A 25,330-nucleotide genomic window follows, 5' to 3' on the forward strand; every position below is an offset into this window, starting at 1 on the left:
TGTACCTTCTGTTTAGCCTTCTGAGTCAGCCGTAACGCATAGTAAGGGCATCACTTGCGTACACAATCAACAGATGGATGATTATGGCAAACAAGCTGTGGTTTAAAAACAAATATTCTACAAAGATGTCAAAGAAGAGAACTGACGACTCATAATTCTGTTTAGCCAGGGCTGATCTGCTTTTTTTTTGTTGTTGTTGTTGCAGGAGGTGGAGGGAGCTCTGGTTTCTACTTGTGGCTGCGTGTTTGTAATATTAAAGGCTATTTACCTTTTGTCACCCAGGTTGTGAGCAAAGCAAATGATAGAGCTGAGTAACTGACAATTCTACCTTGAAATTCTACCTCTAAATCCCAGACTCTATGCGTTGCAAACTACTTTCTGCCCTGTCATGGTGGTTTAACAAAAATGGATATTAGATTTTGCATATAAATATGCCACAAGTTCAGAATTTCATAAACATTATTTTAATCCTCCAACTAATAAGATTAGTCTGTTGAACTTGAACACACTTCTTGTGTTTGGGGGGAGGAAATAGGCTACCACAAAGACACCAAAAATCTACTCACAACAGAGAAACAAAAGCAACACAAAATTTTAGAGGTTAAAAGCGTACATCATGGAGTGAATGAAAAAATGAACAAAAAGGAAGTAGGACGACGGGCTTTCTTTGGTGGTAGAGCCAGTCTTTATATTCATACTGCACATCACTGTATTTTCCAAAAGAGATAAGGCATTCAGTGTGAATGCATTGCCACACAAAGCAATGGCAACTAATTAAATTGAGTCACAATGCATTTTTAGGGGCACCTGGGTGGCTTCGTCAGTTAACTATCTGATTCTTGATTTCGGCTCCGGTCATGATCTCTGGGTTGTGAGATTAAGCTCCTGAGTCGGACTCTGCACTGGGTGTGGAACCTGCTTAAGATTCTCTCTCTCTCTCCCCTGTCTCTGACCCTCCCTTTACCCCCTCTCTTAAAAAATTTAGGGCTCCCATGTGTAGGCCTATCACAATTTCTGTTGTGTTTATTTGTTAACATCTGCTTTTCCCACATCAAACACAGACTCCATGAAAACAAGGACTTGCTCAAAGCTTCAAAGGACATGGGAACTGTGTCTAGCCCAAGGGTAATACTCAATAAATATGTGCTGAGTGAATATATAAATGAACGGGGAAAAGTCATTGCCTTTTGGATCTTACAAACAAGAGCTTTGGAAAATAGATGACTTTATAAGCCTGTGTAGAGTTAATTAAGGTCGTATGAGAGAAAGTCTATTTGCCCCAGGATCAGTTTTGTAAAATCTCAGAAATTAATTATTTTGTATTTTAAATGCAAGGTTTAATTTTTAAACACAAAATATTAACATGCCACTACTTAAGCAAGAAAGGGTTCTTGAAATGTTCCATTTTCTACTGGCCTTGTCAAAATAAGGCTAACTTTCAGCGAGAGTAGATTTCTAAATGGAAGGCAGAGGCTAGGTCTGCTGAGTGGCTTCAGATTGGGGCCACCCTGATGAGTAATCAGACCACTGTGGAAACATCAAGATATCTTCCTTAAGACAGCCACACAACTGCCAAACACTATCTGATGATTTTGTTTATATCAATGACAATCTTACCTAATTCCTGTATTTTTATGGACTGCCATTTAATTTCTTCAATGATCAAAGACAGATTTATGTAACTCATAGTCATGTATTCAAGAATGAAATGTCTTCATTTTTACACAACTCTTAGCTGTCACTATCCCTAGATGAACCCCTCTGTCAGTCCAGAATTCTCTTCTACAATGTTACTTATCAGCTGCATTTCAGACTTTGTCTCAAGATTTCAGTGACAGGGACCAGAGGACCAGAGGATTGGCCAAATTCTAATAATGAGGTGTTCTTGTGGGAAGAAGGATCTTTCCACATACTAGTTGTAGCTTTGAAGTGATAGAGATCATATCTAATCCTTTTAAGCTTTTACTGACCTTTCTCCCCTGGGGGAAATACCTATTTGCCTGCAATAATCTGTGATATATGTGAAAATTTATATGAAGCATCCAGATGTTCATTTCCCTTCCCTCTATTCTTAGATTTGAGCTTGTAGTTGGCAATATTCCTGTTCAAATGTGGTATCAAGCAAGTCTCCTATTTATTTGTTGTTGCCACACTCATCCATGTATTTGGCATCAGATACCTGAACAGACACTGTGGAGCCCAAGATTGAGATTTCATGGTGCTTTTTTCTGAGAAGGCTTTGACAGATGTACTCTGTTTGCAAGGTCAGACTTCTTAGATGAGAGTTCTCATACTTGTTCATTTTATCTTTGACATCACACCAATGGGTTTCCTTCCACCCTACTGATAAAGTGTTCTATGATGCCCACTCTGAACTTGGGATCCAAGAGCTCAGTTTAGAATAGTCCTCAACTTGTTGGCCCCAGGGGAAAGTGTAAAAACATGTCACTTATTTGTATATTTAAAAGTCATAAATCAAATTAAAAAGCTGTTAAAAATATGTTGTTTCACCTTTTGAAAAATAACACCTATATGAAGATCTAGAAGGTGGGGATTTGGAACTCTCAGACCACTGGGAGGACTGCTCCCAAGAGTCCCTGACCCTTCCTGCTTCTCTCATTCCAGATTCTGACCTCCTCAAAGGTCCTCCACACATCCAGCTATTGCAGCCCCTACTATGAGTTACCCCTTGGCCCATGTCTCAGGAAGACAGAGCTGGTTAAGACTTCAGGTCTAGTGATCCCGTGAGCATACTACACCCTCCTCCATGACTGCTTCCACAGTTGGTTTTGGTGAATCCGAGGTGGCTCTTAATGATTACACATACCTTATCAGTGCTCACACTATTTAATTTTTTCTTCAGTTGATGGCAGAAACTGATAACAAACTCATTGCAGTTTCTGAGATCTGGTCCTTTCTCATTTTGGAAAGTTAAAAAAAAAAAAAAGCCAACCTCACAAACTCTGAACTCTGTTCTTCATGATTGCTCAAAGACCCCCTGGCAATGCCTCAGAGGTCACAGGTGGATGTGCTTGCAGACCTCACAGCAACTTAAAATACTTGTGTGTTCTTCACTCTGTTCTCATTTTTCTTATGCAGAACTTCCTCTTGAGACTGGCTGTTCTCTCCTTTCCAATATGGGAGATATTCTCTTTGCTCAAGGAAACAGGAGAGACCAGGATTGGAAAGCTTTTCTGTCTAACGTTGTGCCCTCTTTCTCAGCGAGAGCCTCTCTTTGTCTTGTGTCCAACTTTAAAAGCCTGTTGCATTGTCTTTGGTTATTGAAATGAGAATGTCATCTCATTCTGGGCTTCTCTGGACAATATGTTCACAGGTTGGTGCTTTTCTCTTCTTTTCTCTGCTATTAAACCCTCACTCATCTCTCCCAACTGCTTTCTAAAAATCTGAGCCCGCTGTAAATAAATAAAAAAAGTTTAAAAAAAAAGTTGCTTGTTTGGTATTAAAAATGAATAAGAACATTTATTTTTACGAAAACATATAAAGACAGAATTGGATCTTATTTTTTTAAAGGATAACTTCTAAACTGGGATTTTTCTTCAATTAATATCTATAATCAACATTTACTATCATTCTGGTTCCATGTAATAAGATGATTTTACAATCTAATATGGAATCTCTCCAGGAAAATGCATTATAAAGCTGTGGATCATTTCCACAAAGCCACTGATAGCTATTAAAAAAAAAAAACTCAGAAAAACAAAACAGAACAACAACAACAAAAAACCTTTGGGGGATTAATTGAAGTACAACTTTTGTGGAAAGCTTGTGCTGAATTTCCTCAATAACCATGCTGTGAAGTTGAGGAAACTCATTTGGAAAATATATTCCCTTGAAAAGCATTAAAAGCCACATGAGTCTTCAATCACTATTTTTCCTTTTAATTTCCTTGCAAATCATCATGGGGCAATTGTGATATCCTTTGGGTTCAATGGAAAACCGTGAGCACCCAGGCTTGGGATAAAAATTGAAACGGATTTCAGCTCTCTGATGTGCCACTGGCACTGTCCACATGACACAAATAATCTGCAATTTGCAGATTGCTGCTGTTTGGTGTGAAATGCTTTCAGGATTAATTTCTCTCTTGGCTATAGCTTAGAATCCCTAATGCAGGCTTGACAATTACAGTTACTTTCTATTTTTCCCATAAGTACAACTTTGGAAAGGAAACTGGCTAACGATGAAATGGCATCAAAAATAAATCATGATTCAATGTGATCAAAGATAATGCAGCACAACACTGAACAATTACCTTCAATCACAAGCCAAAACAGGGTGGGGCCCATCTGCAAGCCTGACATGCCAGTCGGTTTGATGAGCTCCTTTCCACCCAGCTCAAGCCAGGCTGATCAGGGTCTCCGTGTAGTCTGCCCAAGTAGCTATTTCTGAATTAGTCTGAGAGCCAAATGTTAATCATACCCATGTAAAACTCACTGAGATACCTTGACTGAGCAACTGCATTCAAAATTAGCAGGACTTTATACCATAAAATTTCAAAGCATTATTACTTTGATAAATAAAACCAGGCTCATCTTAATAATTTCTCTCTGCCAATAGGTTATTTATGTCTTTAAAGGTTCTTCTGTGTGTTCCCTTTCTTTCTTTCTTTCTTTCTTTCTTTCTTTCTTTCTTTCTTTCTTTCTTTCTTTCTTTCTTTCTTCTTTCTTTCTTTTCCTTCCTTCCTTCCTTCCTTCCTTCCTTCCTTCCTTCCTTCCTTCTTTCCTCCCTCCCTTCCTTCCTTCCTTCCTTCCTTCCTTCCTTCCTTCCTTCCTTCCTTCCTTCCTTCCTTCCTTCCTTCCTTCCTTCCTTCCTTTTTTAAAGATTTTATTTATTTATTCATGAAGGACACACAGAGAGAGGCAGAGACAGGCAGAAGGAGAAGCAGGCTCCCTGTGGGGAGCCCGACTCAGAACTTGATCTCAGGACTGTGGGACTATGACCTGAGACAATTACTGAGCCACCCAAATGCCCTATGTGTTCCTTTTCAATAGCCAACACTTGATGAATCCAAGACACCCTAAATGAGTTACAAAAATGTGGAAGTTATTCACCTTTCACCTAGCAATTTCACTTACAGGTACATGTCATAGAGAAACTTACAGTCCCACAGAAATATTTGCTGGAATATTTAGGGCAGCATTTCTGGAATAACAGCAACAACAAAAGAAAACATCTGAAATGACTATCAAGAGGAGAGATGAAGCCATCAGACAAGTACCTACCATGCACTCTCTTGTTGCCAAGCTCTGTAGGGCACTAAAACCACACTGGTGGAAAAATGAAAAGACAAAAATCCCTCCTTGGAGACAATTAAACTATTAAAGAGGGAAATGATGAAATACCTCTGGAAGGTGATAAACATGATGTCAAAAAGTAAAAGAAAAAAACAGAACAGGGTCAGGGAGGTAAGAACAGGTGGGATTGTTTTAAATAAGGTACTCAGACTGTCTTCTGACGAGAAAATGACATTTAGAAAGTGAGCTACAGCGGTTTAGTGCCGCCTTCGGCCCAGGGCGTGATCCTGGAGACCCAGGATCGAGTCCCACATTGGGCTCCCTGCACAGAGCCTGCTTCTCCCTCTGCCTGCGTCTCTGCCTCTCACTCTCTGTGTGTTTGTCTCTCATGAATAAATAAATAAAATCTTTTTTTAAAAAAAGAAAATGAGCTAATAAGAATTGGGGTGAAATGTATCAAGTAGACAAATTTCAAAAACATGAAGTCAAGAAAAAAAGCTGCGATAGTTCACAAAGTACAGTGTCATTTATAGGAAGTTCAGAAAAATCTCTTGGATAACATGGATTCTTACAAATACACTAATTGTATAAGATAACACACATGAATGATAAACACCAAATTTAGGAGGAGTAGGTAAAATAGGATCATAGCAAAGGAGAGGGAGCTTCCATTTTGTCTTTAACATTTGCAAAAGGAGGTTTCAAACCTAAGCAAACTTCACTGAGAGAGTCTCTTAAAATAGGGTTAGGAGGCCATGAGGGAGGAGGAACTTATGCATGTCCTTATCTGGAGGACAAGATGAACTTGAACTTTTCTAGCCAGCTGTGGTCTTCAGCCTAGCTCATCAGCACTTTCCCCTTTGCAAGGAGCCAACCCAGTTTTACAAGCTTCAACCGCTCATTTGCATATGAACCCACCCCAGTTAACCAAGTTTCAATCTGGTTTGCACAGAGGACCTGAAGGAGAACCATACTCAGGACCTTTCAACTCTGTAATGTGCCTCCTCTTCATCATCCTCAGAACACAATTTAGGTTTCTGCCTGAATCTGTGGTCTCCCAAATTGCAATTCTACTTGCCCCAATAAAAGTCCATTTGCTTTACATTTCAGGGAATTCTTTCTGGGTTGATGCATTTATTATCATAATTGGTAAAAATAAAAGTTAACATTTCTGCAACACTATGGATAAAGCACTCTTACTGCTTTGTGTAAAATAACTCAGTCCTGCAACAACCCTACGAGAGAGGTACTATTAGCGCCAGTTTACAGACGATGACACAAAGACACAGAAATATTAATTAACACGGCACAGTTATCTGAAGCAGTGAGAATAGTCGGACACTAACAAAGCGGGATAGTGAGTTCCTGAGTGTTCATTATATTCCTCTAGCTCATTGCATGTTTGTACCTTCTCATAAAAAAAAAAAACCACCCCCCCATACACACAAGAAAATATGAAGTATATACAGAGAACTTTGAAAAAAGATGAATAAAAATTCAAAACATTATAGGCCTGAGTTTATTTTTATCATGAAGACAGATGAACATTTATGAAGTTTAAAGAGGAACACCTTATAATATAAACACTATATGGTCAGCATGGCTTATTGGGGCAGATTTTGTAGTTTTAAGAGTAAGCTGAAAAAAGCCATAAATATTATTTATTCAGTTTCTCACTTATAGATGAGGCAGTTACTACCCAAAAGCACATAAAGCCTCTTATTGGAGCTCAAAATAGGTATATGAAGCTCAGATGTGTGTGTGATTTCTTAACTTACATGCACATTGGTATTTTCTGCTTTGTTGTAACTGCTGTGCTAATCCTAGTGTCCCTTCTGAGTCAATTCCTAGTGGCCATGACATGACCAGTCCTCCAGGGAGTTGCTGCCGAAGAACAGGAATCATTGATAACGAAATGCAGTCAGAAATTTCTCAGGTGTTTTCATCTCACTAATAATAATAGACATGACTATTATTACTGGTGGGAGGTGAGTTCTAAGCCAACATTCACTCATTCTGTGTTGAATTACTTTTCTGTATGTGTCTACTGTGCGTGAGGCCAGGTGCTATAGAAGGAGCAAAAGTGAATCAGGAAGGGGCTCCGCCTTTGTGGAGCATGCAGAAGAAATAACATGCATGGCAACAAGCCACACAAATAGAGAAATAGCCGAGTGTGCCAAGAGCAATCAAGAAGGAGGTGTTAAAAAAAATAAGAAAGGAAAGAAAAAGAAGGAGGAAGAAAAGGATCAAAGGCCTGAAGGCTGGAAGCACCAGGTGTGTCTGCGGAGCCAAGTGGCTGTCTGCATGCAGATGAGAATTTCCAGCACCTGCATCCACACAGCTCAACTATTGGGGCTAAGCACCGAGACCTAATTGTTCCAGAAAATCCTGCCTTGGAAGATAAGCTTGTAAGGCAAAAAATAACTTCACTGTTTTGTTTCAAGGCATTCCTGCAAGTAATTTATCACAGTTTGCTCATCTGAGTAGCCATCTTCCTTAATGGGACAACAGAGTGCTTACCTGGGCAAAGGTTCAAGTGTCAGGGGACAGTTTTCTTATCAAGCCCCCTTTTAGAAAACATTGATGCATCGTGTCTACCAGTTTCCAACTTTTATGTCATGAATCTTGCCCCCTTCCAGGCAGCTCGCCACCTGGAAGATCTGTCTTAAGCCCAGATCCCCAATCCCTATCAATCCCGGCATCCCCTTCGTTTAAGAGCCCCACAACTGTTACCGAGGTGGGGTCTCTCTCTGCACTAGGTCTAATAAACACTGGTCTACTCCATCAATAGACTTTCTGGTGGTCATTTGTGAGAATTGGCCCAGAATATACAAAAGGCAAGAGAGAAAATGCAGTAATGGAAATTAATAATGCTTAATTTTTTTTCTTGTGAGTTATGTCAAAACAGTTTTAAAAAATGAGAAAATTGTCCTCAGCATGTGTCTTCTCAGTACTTTGCCTTCACCTCTGTATTTCATAAAATTCCTTCGTTATTGACTTACATTTTATTTTACTTTTTTAAAGATTTTTATTTATTCAGGAGAGACAAACACAGAGAAAGAGAGAGAGAAAGAGGGAGAGGCAGAGACATAGGTAGAGGGAGAAGGCTCCTCAACGGAAACCCGATGTGGGACTTGATCCCGGGACTCCGGGACCACACCCTGAGCCGAAGGCAGACGCTCAACTACTGAGCTACCTAGGCATCTCTGATCTACATTTTAAATGCTTTTTGCCTTTACATTTCTACGGGTGGCATTTTGGTACTCTGGTGTCCTTCTGATTACAAATTTCGATGGTTAACTCAACACACATGAATGGCCACTGGGAGTGTGAGGCTCTCAGAGTGGAAAGAGCTCCTAACCCACCACTCTCCTTGTCCTGTGACTCTCGAAAGTTCATTCTCAGTTAAAATGAGAGAATGGAAAGGGGAAGCAATGGAGACCCCATTTGGGGGTCCCTGGAACATGTTTTTCCATAGTTGGTGGTGGTTTGTTTACCCAAATGAGTGTGTCGATGTCTAATTAGCCTTACGAGGGAAAGAACATGTGAGATTAAATCCCTGAGTGCATCCAATTAAACAGGAGACTGAGATTATGTGTGTCATATCAGAAAAAGCTGCATTGGGTAGGTTTAGTAGGTTACCTGGGTGACCAATTAGCATGGTTAAATTGAAGAGGTTTCTTCTTCTTCTTTTTTTTAAATGAGGTTTCTTTAGGGTAAAAGAATCCTGGGTGCGAAACAATTTATGGACATAGAAGTTTATGGAAAATCCCTGTTTATGAACTGGAAATTTCCAATATGAATTTATTTTTGAATGCTACAGTTTGTCCTACAGAGGTTCTTTAAAATGGACTTTCTCAGGACATATTTAGGCATTACTCAGTTTGAGGAAATAAATAATATCGCAAACAATATTAAAGAAATAAGCGTAACAGGATTTTAAGAATTGATACAATTCTAAAGGGGGCTTAAAGATGAGATGAAGAGATCAGTTAGGGGATGAAGTGTGGTTAGGGAGGGAACAAAAAAGTTTATATTTTTACAAGTACTTAATGGTGTTCTGTTTCTGATTTTTTTTTGTGTTTTAAATTTATTTCAGTAATTTCCCTGGTTGCTTGAGTGCTGTGCCTTTTGTTTCTCTTATTTGTCTTAGCGTGGGTATAATTGCATTCATTACTGAAAGGCATATTTCAAATTCTTAAAAAAAAACAACAAACAATTTTTTTAGCACTCTAAGTGCTGCCACTTAGATTCATCACTGCTTTTACATAGTTCAGATACTTAAAGTTTGTTTGCTGGTGTGATATACATTGGAAAGAGATGAGATACATAAAACCAGAAATCCAATTTCAAGGACAAATAACAGCTTTTATGATGGGGGGAAAGAGAAGAAAAAGATAACAGCTTCAGCTATATGGTTAATGTAGTGTGATTTGATTGTCTAGATCTTTCTACATGAAAATTAGTGATCATTATTTACTTTAATTAGCTAAAATGACTAAATATGAGTAATTCTCATCTGTCAGCAGAGTTATACCAATGAGTCTAAGTTTGTTATTTATCTTCTAAAGTACAACACTCACAGGCACGCAGCCAGGCACCTTTAAAGAACAGGGATAATGAGGTCTTCTAACACATTTAGCAGGTTTCCAGTTACCACACCAACAGCTGGCAAAGACTGGGGTCTGTTGCCTCCTGTGGACTGCCCAGCAGACAACACCATGGCCTGAGAACGAGCCTTTCCACACAGCTGAATCCAGCATTTTGCCTCATATAGCTCTGTAGGTTTCTAGACTATTTGCTTTAAGCACTTGTCAACTACAAAATGAAAACTGATAGATTCTGAGGAAGTCAGTGTTTCAAAGCCAATGATTATCCTGGTAAAAACCTTCAATTACTTGCAATGTCCTTGTGGAAGTTCTTACACCCACCAATGTTTACCTTCAGAACTTTCAGAGGTTGCAGTAAGCTCCTCTAGTGAGAAACCCCATCAACTGTAGCTTCATCCAGGAGGTGATGTTCTTGTGCTGTCATTTTGGTCTAAACTCACAAATTGTTGGTCTCCCTTGCATGTGCTGCGTTTGTGTTTTGGTTACTCCACTGGCTTTGCAAATGTAAATGAACTATTATGTCCAATAAGTACCAAAGTACAAGAAGTTCTTTCCTGGAAGTGTTGAGAGAAGAGGCCCACGAAGTCTAGAATCAGAGATGAGATGTTGAACAGAGATGATGTGTTAAAATAGAAGATGGTAAGTAAATGACAGACACAGCAGCAGTCTGAGGACTGAGTTTCTGGAAAATGGGAACCAGACTGATTTACAGACTTTGCAAAAAGTACTGGGTCCAGGCCATCAATAAGGTGCAAGAGATAGGAATATGATAGGAAGTGGGGAAAATGGAATCCAATAGACGTGGATTTAGAAGGCTGGGGTTTTGTTTGAGGACTTCAGGGAGAAGGATGGAGAAGTATAGCTGTCAAACTGTTAGCACAAAGGGTGTTGGAAGCCAAGTCCCGTCAGTGAGTGTTCCTTTCTATGATTCAGGCTTTGTCACAGGCTCCAGGCATTAGGATAGCTAAAGCTAGTCTATTTTGGAAAATAAAAATCTAACAGCAAGAAGGAAGTGCTTGATTCACCGCCCCCAGCTCTCCCCCCGCAACTCCATCCGGTGGAAATACATGTCAGGGTTGCAAGATGAAATATTTAGTCACTTTTGATGCATGAAAAAAAAGGAATTTTCAGAAAATATACTGCTTGTAAGCAGTGTTTGCCATACTTGCTTCATCTTATTATCCAGATTATTATTAATGATCTGATTCATTAATAGTCATCTGGGGAAGATTTAAAACAAAATAACTCATCCTCCATATTTTTTACTATTCATCATTATTCACAGTGTAGTTTTCCAGTAGGAAGAGAAAACCAAGGGTATATTAACGGGAGAAGTATGTATTATTATCTGATATACTTAAATTATCCAGGTTCATTCATTCAACCCATATTTATGCCGTGCACTGTATTATGTAGTGGGGGTACATCAGTGAACAAAACAGAAAGGCCCCTGCCCTTATGTTACCTATATTGTAGATGGGAGAGCAGATGGAAGAAACACAAGTAAATAACAGAATGTCAAATATTCCTAGAGTGCTATGCAAGACAATAAAGTAGTGATGGGGTACCACAGGGAACTATTTGAGTGGTTAGAAAATCATTCCACAAAAGGTGCAATCCGAAGCGAGTGAGGGGACACATGATCACACCATGTGTTTACCTGGGGGAGGAGGATCTAGGCAGAGGGCACAGGTGCAGGAGGAGGAAACATGTGCCCATAGGACATTGTAGAAGCAAGGGGGAAGGATGGGCAAAGGAGAATAGAGTCGTAGGCAAAGAGGTCCTCCCTTCCCTCCAGGCAGGGTCCATTAAAACCATTTCTCAGGATTTAGGCTGTTACTACTAATAATGTGGGAAATCACTGGAAGGTTTTAAGCAGAGGAGTCACATGATCTGTTTTTTCTTAAAAAAAAAAAAAATTCAGTTTGAGTACTGTGTTAAAATAGCCTGTAGTGAGTCGATTGAGACAGAGAGTCAGCTAGGAAGCATTGGCTTTGTCCAAGTGAGAGATGACAGTGGCTTGGACTAGGGTGGTGGTGGAGAGGAAGTGAAAGTTGGTCAGAATCTGGATATGCTTTTGAAGACAGATTGACAGGATTTGCCAATAGATGGCAGGTAGGGGTGAGAGAAAGGTCATGGTCCTAGATGACAGCAAGATTCTAGGCCTGAGCGCTTGGAAGGTTAAGAATTCCATTGGCTGAGACAGGGGAGACCTTGGGAGGAGGTCGTTTGGGGGTGAAGTGAGCATCTAAGCAGGTGTCCACTTTTGAATATGTTAAATCTCAGATGCTTATTATCCATCGAAGTGTAGAGGGGACAGTTAGGTAGTCAAGTGCAGAGTTCAAGAGGTTCAAGACGGAGAAATACACGGGTGATATGCTGTACCATGACACTGGGGACCAGCCAGGGAGAGCAAAGGAGGTGCAGGTCTGAACTCTGAGCAAGCCACCATGCAAAGACCATGATGGAATGGAACACCGCCATGAGAATGATACCGTAAGTGGCTATTTAATGATGAGCATAGGTTTTTGTGATGTGGTGTTAAGTAAAGAAATGAGATTATAAACCAGCATGCATAGGATAATTCTGGTTTGGTAAAGTGATTACATACGCATTGGAAAAATACTGGAAGACCACGCGCCAATATACCGATGGTGATTTTCACTTACTGGAAGAAATACAGGTGATAGTTACTTTATTTCTGCTTATGTTTAGTTGCTCTGTTGATACTTACACAGGATAAAGGGAAAAGCAATAACATGGCACTAAAAAAGAGATTTCTATTAAAAATTCTCAAGTTGTGCTTAAACAGAGGCCATATGCTGTGCAGCCTTCTTATCTTAGTTTTGCTTAAATAGCTTTGTCACAGGAGACACTCAGCATTGTGGGGAGACTGCACTAGCTTTCAGCTCCAATACGTTTCTCTGGTCTGCCAAATCAAGCTGCTCTCTCTGGCCTTCCTCTGTGGCTTGGACAAGGAATATGCTTTGACCCACCAGACATCCTCACCGAGCATTCCATGTCCTTCCAGTTTGCCCCCAGTCTGCTGACAGGTATCCATTTCCCTCCTTGAAGAAAGCCTGAGGGACATCAAATACTTTCTAAAATCCCCACATCTACTATTATGATCACCATGAAACTTCTGATGGATATAAAATGCAATATAGTGATTATATTCATCATGCATCATTATTGAATTCATCCCGATAGCAAAAGAAATTGCCATAAAAATTGTGACTATTTATTTTGGTACTAGCTTTGCAAGTTTGTGCCTCAGTGCTGGTACCTGAGGCAGACATGGCATGTGTGTCTCTACCCACAGAGCCCATAGCTCTCCAGGTTCTTTTTTAATTCTAGACCAGTGTTTATTCGGGAGCCTTCTATTCTTTATGGCCTGAGGTTTGTCCCAAGAGGCAGAGCTGGTCATGGGCTCCTCTGGTCAGATCAACACTACAACCTGCATAGCTGGTTGAGGCTTCTTATCCTAAGAGAAGTAGCTGCTGGAGCAACCCTATGGTTGATGCAATTGATGAAAAGAGCATGGGCAGATAATCAGGCCCCAAATTAGATTTTTATTTTCTTTGTTTGGGCTGGCCTGACTTTTCTAAACATTTATTATTAGTATCAATCGTATTGGCCAAATGGTTGCCAAATCCCCATATCAACTTTGACTATATAAACCCAGGCTATTTCCTTTAAATGGTCTTTAGAGTTATTTGCTTTTTATTATAGACAGTTTCTTTTTTCTTTTCTAAGATTTTAAATTTTTATTTATTTGAAACAGAGAGAGAGAGAGAGAAAGAGAGAGATTAAGAAGGCAGAGTGGCAGGCAGAGGGAGAAGGAGAAGCAGACGCCCTGCTGAGCAGAGAGCCTGATGTGGGGCTCGATCCTGGGACCTGGGATCATGACTTGAGCTAAAGGCAGATGCTTAACTGACTGAGCCACCCAGGTGCCCCTTAGAGACAGTTTCCATTAGAGTATTTAATTCTTGGAATACTGAGGTTCTGGTGATGTTCTCTAGAGAATTGGCATTGGGGAAGCCATTCATTTATTCAAATATTTGTTGTGCATATACTTGTTGAGGCCACTTTGGGAGGTGGTATCCAGCAGTAATGGAGACAGGCAAGGTTCTTGCTATCATGGAACTACCCAGAGACTTTGGTATCAAATCTCTCTTTCCACTGGCACATCTTGACCTTCACAACAAGCTTAGTATAATCTCAGGAGAAATTTTTGCTTTAAAACATATATACACACACAACAAAAGTATTATTTAGCATAAAAACATGAGGAAAGCCTGCCATTTGCAAAAACATGTTGGACCTTGAAGGCAATATGTTAAGTTAGAGACAAATATTGCATCATCTCAAATGTGGAATCCAAAAAAAACACAACCAGCCAAGCAACAACAACAGCAAAACTCTGAGCTCATAGACATGGAGAACAGATTGGTAGCTAGCAGAGGTGGATGTTAAGGTATGGGAGAAATGGGTGAACCAGATCAAAGGGTACAAACTTCCAGTTATAAACTAAGTACGTCCCAGTGGTGTATTGTACAGCAGGTGACTATAGTTAACAATAGTGTATTGTATATTTGAAATTTGCTAAAAGAGCAAATCTTAAAAGTTCTCTTATTACAAGAAAAAAAATTTGATATTATGTATGATGATGGATATTAACTGGACTTGTGATCATTTCACAAATGTATATAAATATCGAAACATCATGTTGTACACCTAAAATGAATATAATATGTCAATTATATCTCAAATAAAAAATTACTAGGGTCATGTCAAAAGATTCAAGAGCCAACAGAGAGGCTCATAGTGGCTAAAGACAGAATAATTTGAGCACCAATATACATAAGAAATACAATATATTCAAATATATTGTGTTAATATTCATGAGTTCTTAAGTTTTTTTTTAATCTCATCTTTCACCTTTGAACATATTAGGAAAACAATTTATTATCCTTAAAACTCATAAATAAAAAGGGAAAAAGCAAGTCTTTAATCTGCCACTTAACATATAAATTGTACCTACCAGTAACCAAATAGTTGATAAAGGAAAATTTCTTTCAATAAAACTACTGAAGCTGTTAAATTATAAAAAGGAATGTTAGAATTATTGTAATATAAATAATTCATAAAGCCAAATCAAATTGAGTAATAATCATTAGCGGCTGCTATTCCCACAAAGATGGACAAAGGACATCCGTGCCTCCTAAGAGAAGTACATAGTACTACTTTTGAAGATTCCTATAAAAACTAAAATCAGATCAAACCTTTGGATTGAAATACTAATTTAAAGGTGATCCAGGGAACAGAGGATTACTGACACCAGTGGTTCTTAGAGTGTGGTGCCCAGATCACCAGCATCATCATCTGGGAGCTCATTAGAAATCCAGATTCTCAGGCCCAGCCCCAGACAGACTGAATCAGAAACTATGGGGGGAGGCCCAGCAATCTGCATTTTCACAAGCCCTCTCAGTGATATATTACATGCATGCTAACTTTGCAAATCCCCTCCTTATAGGGGTACAGCAAAATTCAAAATGTGGGTAACTCCAAGGCAAATGGCACAGTTTCTTCAACAAATGCGTTGCAAGAATGTAAAGACAGAGAGACAGATGTAAAAGACCCATTAGACATGCTGCCAAATGGAATGTGTGGACTCCTTTGGGTTCTTGATTTGAAAAGCTCCACTGTAAAAAATTATGAGATAATAAGAAAAATGTAAGAAATGACTTGATATTTGATACTATTAAGGAATTATAATTCATATTTTAGGTATGATCCAGATAGTGTGGTTATGTTTAGGAAATAATTCTTTATCATTAGGTAGCTCTAAATGAAATGATATGATCTGTGGGGTTTGCTTCACAATAATCTAGTGAGTGAGGTGTGGCTGAAAAGGATGGGCTATGAATCCACAATCACGGTGGCTGAGTGGTGGTTATGCAGAGGCTCCTTCCATTATTATTCCCCTTACTTTCCATGTTGAGAAACTTCCAGGATGAAGAGGTTTTAAAAGAAGAACACGGGAGGGAGGACATATTAATTTTATATATAAAATATCCTTCTATGCAGACAGAGGTGATCTGGCATGTGACTCAAATAATAGCTTTACTCACTCTCTGGCCAGATGCTCAAACCTTCCATACAGTTCCAGAGACTTCTCTCTCACCCATCATTAGATTCAAAAGCTCTGCAACTATGACTCACATTTTGGTGTACTGAGTTCCCTGTATCTATTACATTTTCACAGCTATACATATCCTGTAAACTCTACCCATTCTGTTATTCAGTCGTTTTCAGGAACCCAGGAGAGAGGGAAAATCTGGGGGGCGGGGGGCAAATGATGTAAAAGACGGGTGAGGGATCATGGGTAATGTAGACATATCCATATCCCTGGGGAGACATAGGTCTCGCCGCATGGGGATTTAACACTGACTTTGTGGTTAGGGGACCTGGGTCTTAGAGGGAGGGCTGTGTGGATCAAAAAAGCGTTTAGGATATTTAGATATGTCTTCCCTGCATCTTACATGCCTGGGGCAGAGAAGGGGCCTAACAGCCATGTGCATTTACACATCCGTCCATCAGTAGTTATTGCTCAGAGAGCTGAGGGGACATATCTTAAGGAAATTGTCTCCTGCTCATGCTGCTCCCAGCAGCCTTCACTCATTTGGATATACCTACTTTTTGTTTATTTTACATTATATACTCCTGAGATCAGGTAAGGAGTTTTTGTAATTGTGCAGGACTCCACACTTTCCTCAAAGGTAGCACGTAGTCACGTAGTATCATCATTTTTGTCTTTGGTTTTTGCCAAAGTATAAAGTCCTTTTTCTAGAAGGACACTCTGGTTCACAGAAAAAAAGTCTCAAGAGGGATCCTTTAAAAGGCAGAACTTGTAAGGACAACCCAATTCTTTTGATAATCTACCTTATTTTATAATAGAAATATTCCAGCCTGAGAAAACTAGCTCTCTTGTTAAAATACTGAGATTATCATAGAGCAATTTAGAACCTCCTAATTGGGAGCATTCCTTTGAAGATCTAGACCAGACATAATCTAAACTGGAAAAAGCTGCATTTGTATACTAGTATTAATATTATAATAAGGTAAACCAGATAGATGTAAGTGTTGTGAACATAGGAGTTGAGTTGACAGCTCTGTCTTATGACTTGGATCCACACCTACCCTAGGTTGGCATGGGCGCAACAGCCATATCACCAGGGTTAGCTCCAACATAGGCTTGATACCAGGACAAAGATTCTGGAACATCTTGTGGGCCAATGGCTATATTCCAACTAACATTTTTCTACTGAAGTATCTTATTTCAAAACACAAACAGTGATTCTGTGACTTCAACCAAAATAGATTCACGGTTTACTGACTAATTCTGTGATTACAAACTATATATAGAGTATGCCAGAAAACTTGAAGCCTTTTCTGTTTGACTCTTGCCTTTCACCTGTGTTTGGTGATAAGATAATACTCGGAGCACAATGGCATGGGTTAGTTAGTTCTTTGAATATGCACAGCATTGTTATATCTTCTTTAAAATTTTCAGGGTAAATGAGAAAATTATCTATTCAGATACGTGACTAGGTAGCAGTGAGGACAAATGGTGTTATGCTGTTCTAAAAAGAGCATGTTTAAGACCGAAAAAAAGTCCATTTTAGGACAAGAAATCAAGAAGAAAATTGGCTTGAATAATGGCTCAGTGTTATCAGGGATATAGCAACAAGGTGACATATTTTTCTTTTCTTATAAGTACTGGTGTTAGATTATCATTTCCAGAGGATTTCCCCCTTGTTTAGAGGAGGTTGGGAGATGTTTAATGTTCGCAATTCTCTGTGTTTTTAAAAGCATTTTCCAAAATGAAAACATGAACATGGTAAAATATTAAAATATAGAGAAAATGAAAAGTAGCAATTCCACCACCAAGAGATGGTCACCATTAATATTTTGGTCAATATTATTCTAGATAACTCTCTTACTATATACACACGCACATGATTTTAAGTATGAGGCATCATGAAACTCTGTATCTTGTTCCTTTTACTTGATAACACGAATGAACGTCTTTTCATGCCAAATAATACAGATATACATCATCATTTTTCACAGCTGCTCACCTGGCCTTTATGTGCATATCTTTTAACCAAACCCTGAGTGATGATATGTGTGTCAGTGAGTCACCTGTACATGTATATTTGCAACCATTCAGATGATCAACTAGGATACATTTCCCAAAGCGCACTTGCTGCTGGGTAAGGTGTTATTGCATTAAACATTTTGATAGTTGCTGCTAAAATCCTTGTCAGAATGTGTCTACAAGCTTACGTCCTCAATAGCACTGAGGCCACTTTTTCCCATCTTGCCACGGTACTGGAGACGGGCTGATTGCTTTACCGCCCTCTCCCCCCTCCTCAGTTGTGGATGCATTCATTCCCTCTTCCTTTCTGAGAGGAAGCTTGGCACTACTCCACTCAGAGAGAAATGAGGACAGTTTTTGCATTTCACCTTAATCAGATCAAATTAGGACAGGTGGCAACCCTGCAGGCAACATAATTATGAAAAATGTGTGTGCTCAATACAGGCTGTCCTTCCAGCTTCCCAATCAAATAGGACACCAGAGCCCAACCTTTCTACTTTTAGCTGGTGACTCACGAAGCAGTCACCCACATGCTCTGGATATGATGGTGCTGTAAAATCTGAGATTAAATATAGTCGAAAAAGCCGATTTGGTAAGATTAGCTGATTTAATATAATAATAGATTGTCTATTAAAATGTTTATATGGGGATCCCTGGGTGGCTCAGCGGTTTAGTGCCTGCCTTCGGCCCAGGGTGTGATCGTGGAGTCCCGGGATCGAGTCCCACATCCGGCTCCCTGCATGGAGCCTGCTTCTCCCTCTGCCTGTGTCTCTGCCTCTCTCTCTGTGTCTCTCATGAATAAATAAATAAAATCTTAAAAAAAATAAAAATAAATAAAATGTTTATATGCTGAAGAGGAAAAAAGAAAAAAAAAACCCTCAAATTTTACGGCTGGCTTGTTATTGTAAGAATACCTTTTAACATGTCTCCCTAACCCTTTGCCATCTGAAGGTAAAAGAAATAATGTGGAGGATTCCCAGGTTTTATTGAAAGAGAGTAGCTGTTCCATCCAATCGAAAATGTGGAATGAATATCTATTTACATGCATTTGAGATAAACTGAAGCTGGATACACAACTCAAGTCTACATTATGGGGATTCTACATCCAGCTTCAAACAGGATATTGCTTCTCCGAAGACATCCCCAGCACCGCAATAACAAATGCTATATTGAAAATGCGCTCAGCAACAATTGCAGTATGAGTCTCTGTGCGGTGATTTTTCAGCATGTCAGAATTACACTATCACACCATGGAAACAAATTAAACAGCACAAGCCTGGCTGCTGGGATCGCTTTATTAGCAATGCAGTGTTATTTCATAAAGAATGCATTGCTTTGGAGCTGTCACTGAAGGTCAACGATGGCTTTTCCATTTGTGTGAAGCCCAATTTATTATTTGGAGAAGAACCAAAAAGAGCATTTCTGAATCCAATTCCTCTTCTTCCTGACATTTACATTAGGGGGAATAATAATAATAATAATAATAACAACAACAACAACCACCACCACCTAGTTATTTATTCTTTCCAGTTTATCTGTAGTCCATATTCCTTTCCAGGTTGGCATTTGGGAGGAAGCCTCAAAGTGTGAGTTAAACACTTATATTCTCTTTCTGAAGCACACAAACACCATTAGATGCTTGCTGATAGCTCAGAGAAAACATAGTCTACAAGATACACTTTGGAAAGGAAGGTTTTGTTGATATATTAGATTCATATAAATGAGCTTTGGATTTCGTATATTTGCAAAAAAATAACACTCCACTGGCTTAGTAGAGCACCATAGCTTTTTGTGATGGATGACTGAGTCTTGCTTTGGAAATGACTATGATTATGTCAGAATAATTCCAAATAAAGAATAATCAGTATTAGTAGATGAGCTCTTAGGAAACAGAAGTGGATTCTCTTTTGTAGATGGATATGCTCTAGCAAAAAAAGAAATTAAAACCCAAGATTCTATTCTGAAGCCAAAATAGAGTCTGCTTATTTGCCTCCTGATTTTAGTGAATGTATCAATAAGGTGTTAAAATCCATCCAATTCCTGGCTAATTTTTCTGAATTCCAAGTACGTAATCTGGAATGGAAAATTTCTCTTAGTTGGTTGTCAATTAAATAGGTATTGAATTATAGCTCAAATCATCTAAGGATTTCTTGTCCCCCAATATGGACATTTGTATACTGACAACATTGTGAGACACCGAGGGGTGGTAACGTTTCAGGGTTTTCTGCAGGAGGCTGGGTAGACATTTGGCCCTTTCCTAGCAATCCAGAGGCCAGGCCTAAGGAGGTGGTTCCTTCCACCAACCCCCCAAGCTGGCTTGGCTATAACTCTGAAGTCTCAATGTAGTGGAAGTCATCCAAGCCAGGCAACAAACTGAACACATAACTGAAATCTCAGTGACTCCTTCTTTTGGCTTTCTGACTTTTCCATTTTTAAAAAGAAACGTGTTCTTATTTTCTATAAGGGCAGAGGTACATGGAGCGAGCCTTCCAATCGTTTCCCCTACATACAATCCCATGCCTGATTTGCATCTTTGACTTTTGCCGCAATATTGTCATAGCAAAATATAAGTGACTGGAACTTGAGGGGACAGAGCTTTGATTTTTCCTGTGTGCACCATTCTTGCCCATCTTTGCTCCAGTTACCTCGATTACTTGCTTGCATGGGGAAAAGCAATCACTCTAGTCCTTGTGGTGTAAGTGCTTGTTCTATGTTAACATCTTAAGCTCCATTTCTAAAGGACCCCCCCCCCTTTTTTTTAAATCTAAGGACAGAAATCTACCCCTTTAACTTCCCTTTTCCATACTGCTATTTCTACTGGAAGAAAATTTCTTTCTTGTGCATCTCTGTGTAGACTATCCTTGCATCCTTCTTGTTGAAATAGCATCTTTTTGTTCTCTATTCTCTAGATATGAAGTTTTAAAGAACATAAGATATCTTTTTCAGTGTGTTTTGTTAACAGACAAATGTAACTCCTTAAATTAAATTTACATTCATCTTCATAGTGCCTTATACAAGAGGTCTCCGGAGAATTAGTTCAGCTGGCCTTTCTGCAAAGTACCTCATATGTCCTGAGGATTTATCGTCACAAAGCCAGCAGTCCCCATTGGGCTTCATGTCTTAGCCTCCTGGATCTGGAGCCACAATTATCAGTTATGAAAAAAATGGTCTCTACGGCCTGGATAGTAATAATACACACTGGCAAACTGCATGTAATGAGGTTGCTGTCTTGTTTCAAAGGCTGTGATTTAAATTTATAGGTGGGGCCCACGGGTTAATTTTCACTGCCTTAATCGCTACGCTCACCACTGTTGAAGTGCCTGAAGATAGCTCTGCCATCAGAACTAATCCAAATCAGTTTATAAAAACACTCTCAGATTAACAAATCAATGATACTTACACACCACAAAATTGGTTACCACTTAAAGGCTTTATTTTGACTAGATTTATAGCCTGCGTAAATCCCATTCTCCTGTAATTTAGATGGAAGACAAGCCAGGGGCATCTCTGCTGTCTGCTCCCAGCAGTGTGGCCAAAAAGGAGCCTGAGTCTTCCTTAGGAATGGACGGCAGCCTTTGTTTAAAAGCTAGGGAAAACAAGCGATGAGAATCCACCCATCAATTCTTAAATTCACCCTAAAATAGAGTTTAGGAAATTTTAAGGAGGCATTATAGAGATGCTAGTAATTTACTTAAAAATTAAGGCATCATTATATGTCTGTGTAATGCAGCTCATTTCAGAAACAAAAATCAAGATTTGTTTTACTTTTTTAACTCTAAAACAAAACAAGACTCCTTTCAAATAAAAATTACCCCACTGAGTATTTTAAAATGCATGCTCTTTAAATATCAGATTTGTTTCTGTTTTTTTAAAAGATGTTTTTAAAACATGAAACACACTGTACGTAATCTAATTTGAGTGTCGGAGTCTAGCAATAGAATCTATTAAGCTCATAAAATCTCCTCATTTCAGTCTTTGGTGAGAATGACTTCTACTGTTTCTAGAAGAATACAATATTGTATTCTTCTGGGATTTTTAATTTTGAACTGGGATTTTTAAATTTAAAACTCTGAACCTGGGATTTTTAAATTTAAAACTCAAAGTACAAATTTAGTTTTCTTGACCGGTCTACAAATATTCTATAAGCATTAATAAGATTGCATCATAGAGAGTTAATTACTATCTAGATTAAAAATTTATTTACTTTAGAGGCATCAACAATAAGTATTTTATTTAGATATTTTAGTCTGTCCTGTGATTTGGTAAGTAAAAGGAGATTGGGCAGCTTGGAGGTAATTTATAATAAACAAGGTGATTTCTTGATGTTGTTGGTGTTTTAATAAAGGGAAGGGTGGTGAGGGGAAAAAAGGTACAAATAAATATAAGATTGTCCTGGGTGGTGGGCTGGGCCATTGCACCAAGTGTGCACCCTGAAGGTCTATCATCCTGTTTTGTTTGGGCCACAAATTGGTGCTTTGCTTCCCAGTGATCAGAGCCAAGGGGATACCATAAGTCCCATAAAATAAAACCAAAGAAGTTCTTAGAGGAAGCATAGAACTTTTACTGGCACAAGCCAAGGGCTCTCAGATTGAGCAAAGAAAAATCCAGGATGCCCAGTTAAATTTGAATTTCAGATAAACAAAAATATCTGGGACATACTTACACTAAAAAGAAAAAGTAATTGTTTATTTGAAATTCAAATTTAACTCGGCATCCTGGATTTTATTTGGCAAGCCTATTGAGCCATAATTTAGATACAATATTTGCAGCAGATAGTTTTATAGCTTGATTTCTTATAGAATGACTATACTAATGGGGAATGGTATATTTCCCGGGAATAAAAGCTTCTAATTTCAACAGCATCCAGATAGAGTATATGGTATATTATCAAGAAACCTGCTTCTGAAATAGAACCAGAGAGTCCAGAGGAAGTAAACATAAAAGTGAAAGCAAAAATAAAGTTCACGTCAGATAAACCCAATGTATAAGCCCAAAATAAACCCATTTTAGGCAGCATCATCTGTATTTTAATAGTAGAAATTTGAAAGGAAATATGGATTTTGTTCTTTCAAATAGCTTGTCAGTTTTTTGATCTTCCCCTTTAGGTAGGTGATGCATGGCTTCAGTTCTCAAAAGTTTTGGCACGTTGGGCAGACGAAGCTGTGCACAAAGCGTATACAAAATCATCTAATTTGTGTACTTAATTGCTAAAGATTTTGCTTCTTAGATGTAACAGCCTGCAGATTTTTAGAATTTATTTTATATTTTTTAATAAAAAATTGTGTATATTTAAAGTAGGTAACATGGTGATTTGATATACATTCACATAGGGAAATGACTACTACATTGAGCTAATTATCATGTCATCCCCTCACATTTACCTTTTTTGGGGAGGGGATAAGAGCACCTGAGATCTATTCTCTTAGCATATTTCCAGTGTTCACTACACTCTTATTAGCTATAGTCATCAAGCATACACATTAGCACTTTAAACCTATTTATCCCATGTAACTATACTTTGTACCAACGTCTCCACATCTCCCCCACCTCCCCACCCTCTGCAACCTCTTCCATCTCACTCTCTGTTTCTAGGATTCAATTTTCTTTCTTTCTTTCTTTCTTTCTTTCTTTCTTTCTTTCTTTCTTTCTTTCTTTCTTCTTTCTTTCTTTCTTTTTTTTCAATTCCATATGTAAAGTGAGATCATACAGCATTTGTCTTTCTCTGTCTGGCTTATTTCTCATAGCAAAATGTCCTCCAGTTTCCTCCATGTTGTTGCAAGTGCCCAGATTTTTTTCTGTCTCATGGCTGAAACCGTACCTACAGCATAGCACATCTTATCTTTTCATTCATTCACTGACAGACACTTGAGTTGTTTCCATATCTTGGCCACTGTAAATAATGCTACACTGTACATGGGAGTGGAGATACCTCTTTGAGATGTTTACAGATATTTTTGTTTGATTTTTCAGACATTGATAAGCCTCTATCTTATTTTCCCATGTATATGTTTTCTGTTGAATTTTCTTTAAAATACAACTGCATTGCAGAGAATTAATTTGCAGAAAACAAGTGTGATTTATTCAGGCTCCATTTTATGTTTAATTAAATAAACATCTTAACATTGGCTCTACAATGGAGAAAACTGTCAGCCAGCACTTTGACTAAGTGGTTCCATACAACACCATCAAGCAATGGACAACCTCACTGCATGTGCTGATTGGTATGGTATCCTGAGAAGTGTACAGTATCACTCCTGTGACACTCCTGAAGTGTGCAGCTTGAGTCTAAACATGAGGAAAGATCAGACAAATGCAAATTGGGGGATATTTGACTGAATAACTGGCCTGTACTTGTTGCAAGTGTGGCTATGATAAAAGGCACAGAAGGGATGAGGTTGGAAGGGATCAAGAGTCATGGTGACTTAATGCAATATGTGAGCAGGAAGGTCTAAACTTAAGACAGACCTGAAATATGAATAAGGAACATGATGTCATTGCTAATTTTTTAAAAAAGATTTCATTTATTTATTCATGAGAGACAAAGATAGAGAGCCAGAGACATAAGCAGAGAGAGAAGCAGTCTCCCTGTGAGGAGCCTGATGTGGGATTCAATCCTGGAACCTGGGATCACAACCAGAGCCAAAGGCAGACACTCAATTGCTGAGCCATTGAGGCATCCCTGATTCATTGCTGGTATCCTGATTCTGGTCATTAGACTGGGGCTTTGTGGCAGATTACCCTTGTGATGAGGAAACACATTTTGAAGTCTTTAGAGATAAAGAGTCATCACATGACCAAACAGTTCAGTATAAAAAATATATTTATATTTTTAAAAATATATATTATATAAATTACATTATTTGGAGCAAGAGAGAAACAAACATGGTAACTAATAACATCTGGGTATCTAACTGAAGAGTGTATAAAAATTCTTTCTCCTAGTCTTGCAACTTTTCTCTAAGTCTGAAATTATGTCAAAATAATTGACATAAATTGACAAAAAAACACCCCAAAACATTTTCTTTGGTCAAAAGTAACATGATATCATTAGGGGAGAAGTCTGCTTTATTTTAAAGTTTACTGGGCTTGAAGAAAATGACATTCAGGTGTACCAGCCAGTTATAGCACATGAAGCTGTCCTTACCATCTCCCTGGGTGGGGCAGGGAGTCCCCAGAGTCCACAGTTCTCAGAATGCTTATGGGATGTTTCAGTGGTGTTTTTGTTTTCTTGTTTGCCTTTTATAATTGAGAAAGTTTGAGTTTCTTTAACATTCATATCCACAGATAATCTGAACTATATATAA

At 38.7% G+C, this 25,330-nt stretch overlaps 1 protein-coding gene across 1 annotated transcript in view; it reads right to left on the reverse strand.

Annotated features, from left to right (window-relative positions):
• PRKN (parkin RBR E3 ubiquitin protein ligase) overlaps positions 1-25,330 on the reverse strand; it is a 1,305,989-nt gene that overhangs the window by 209,132 nt on the left and 1,071,527 nt on the right. The window lies entirely within an intron of this gene.

The sequence above is a fragment of the Canis lupus genome, chromosome 1 (genome assembly GCF_003254725.2).
Source record: "Canis lupus dingo isolate Sandy chromosome 1, ASM325472v2, whole genome shotgun sequence".
NCBI classification, from domain to species: Eukaryota; Metazoa; Chordata; class Mammalia; order Carnivora; family Canidae; genus Canis; species Canis lupus.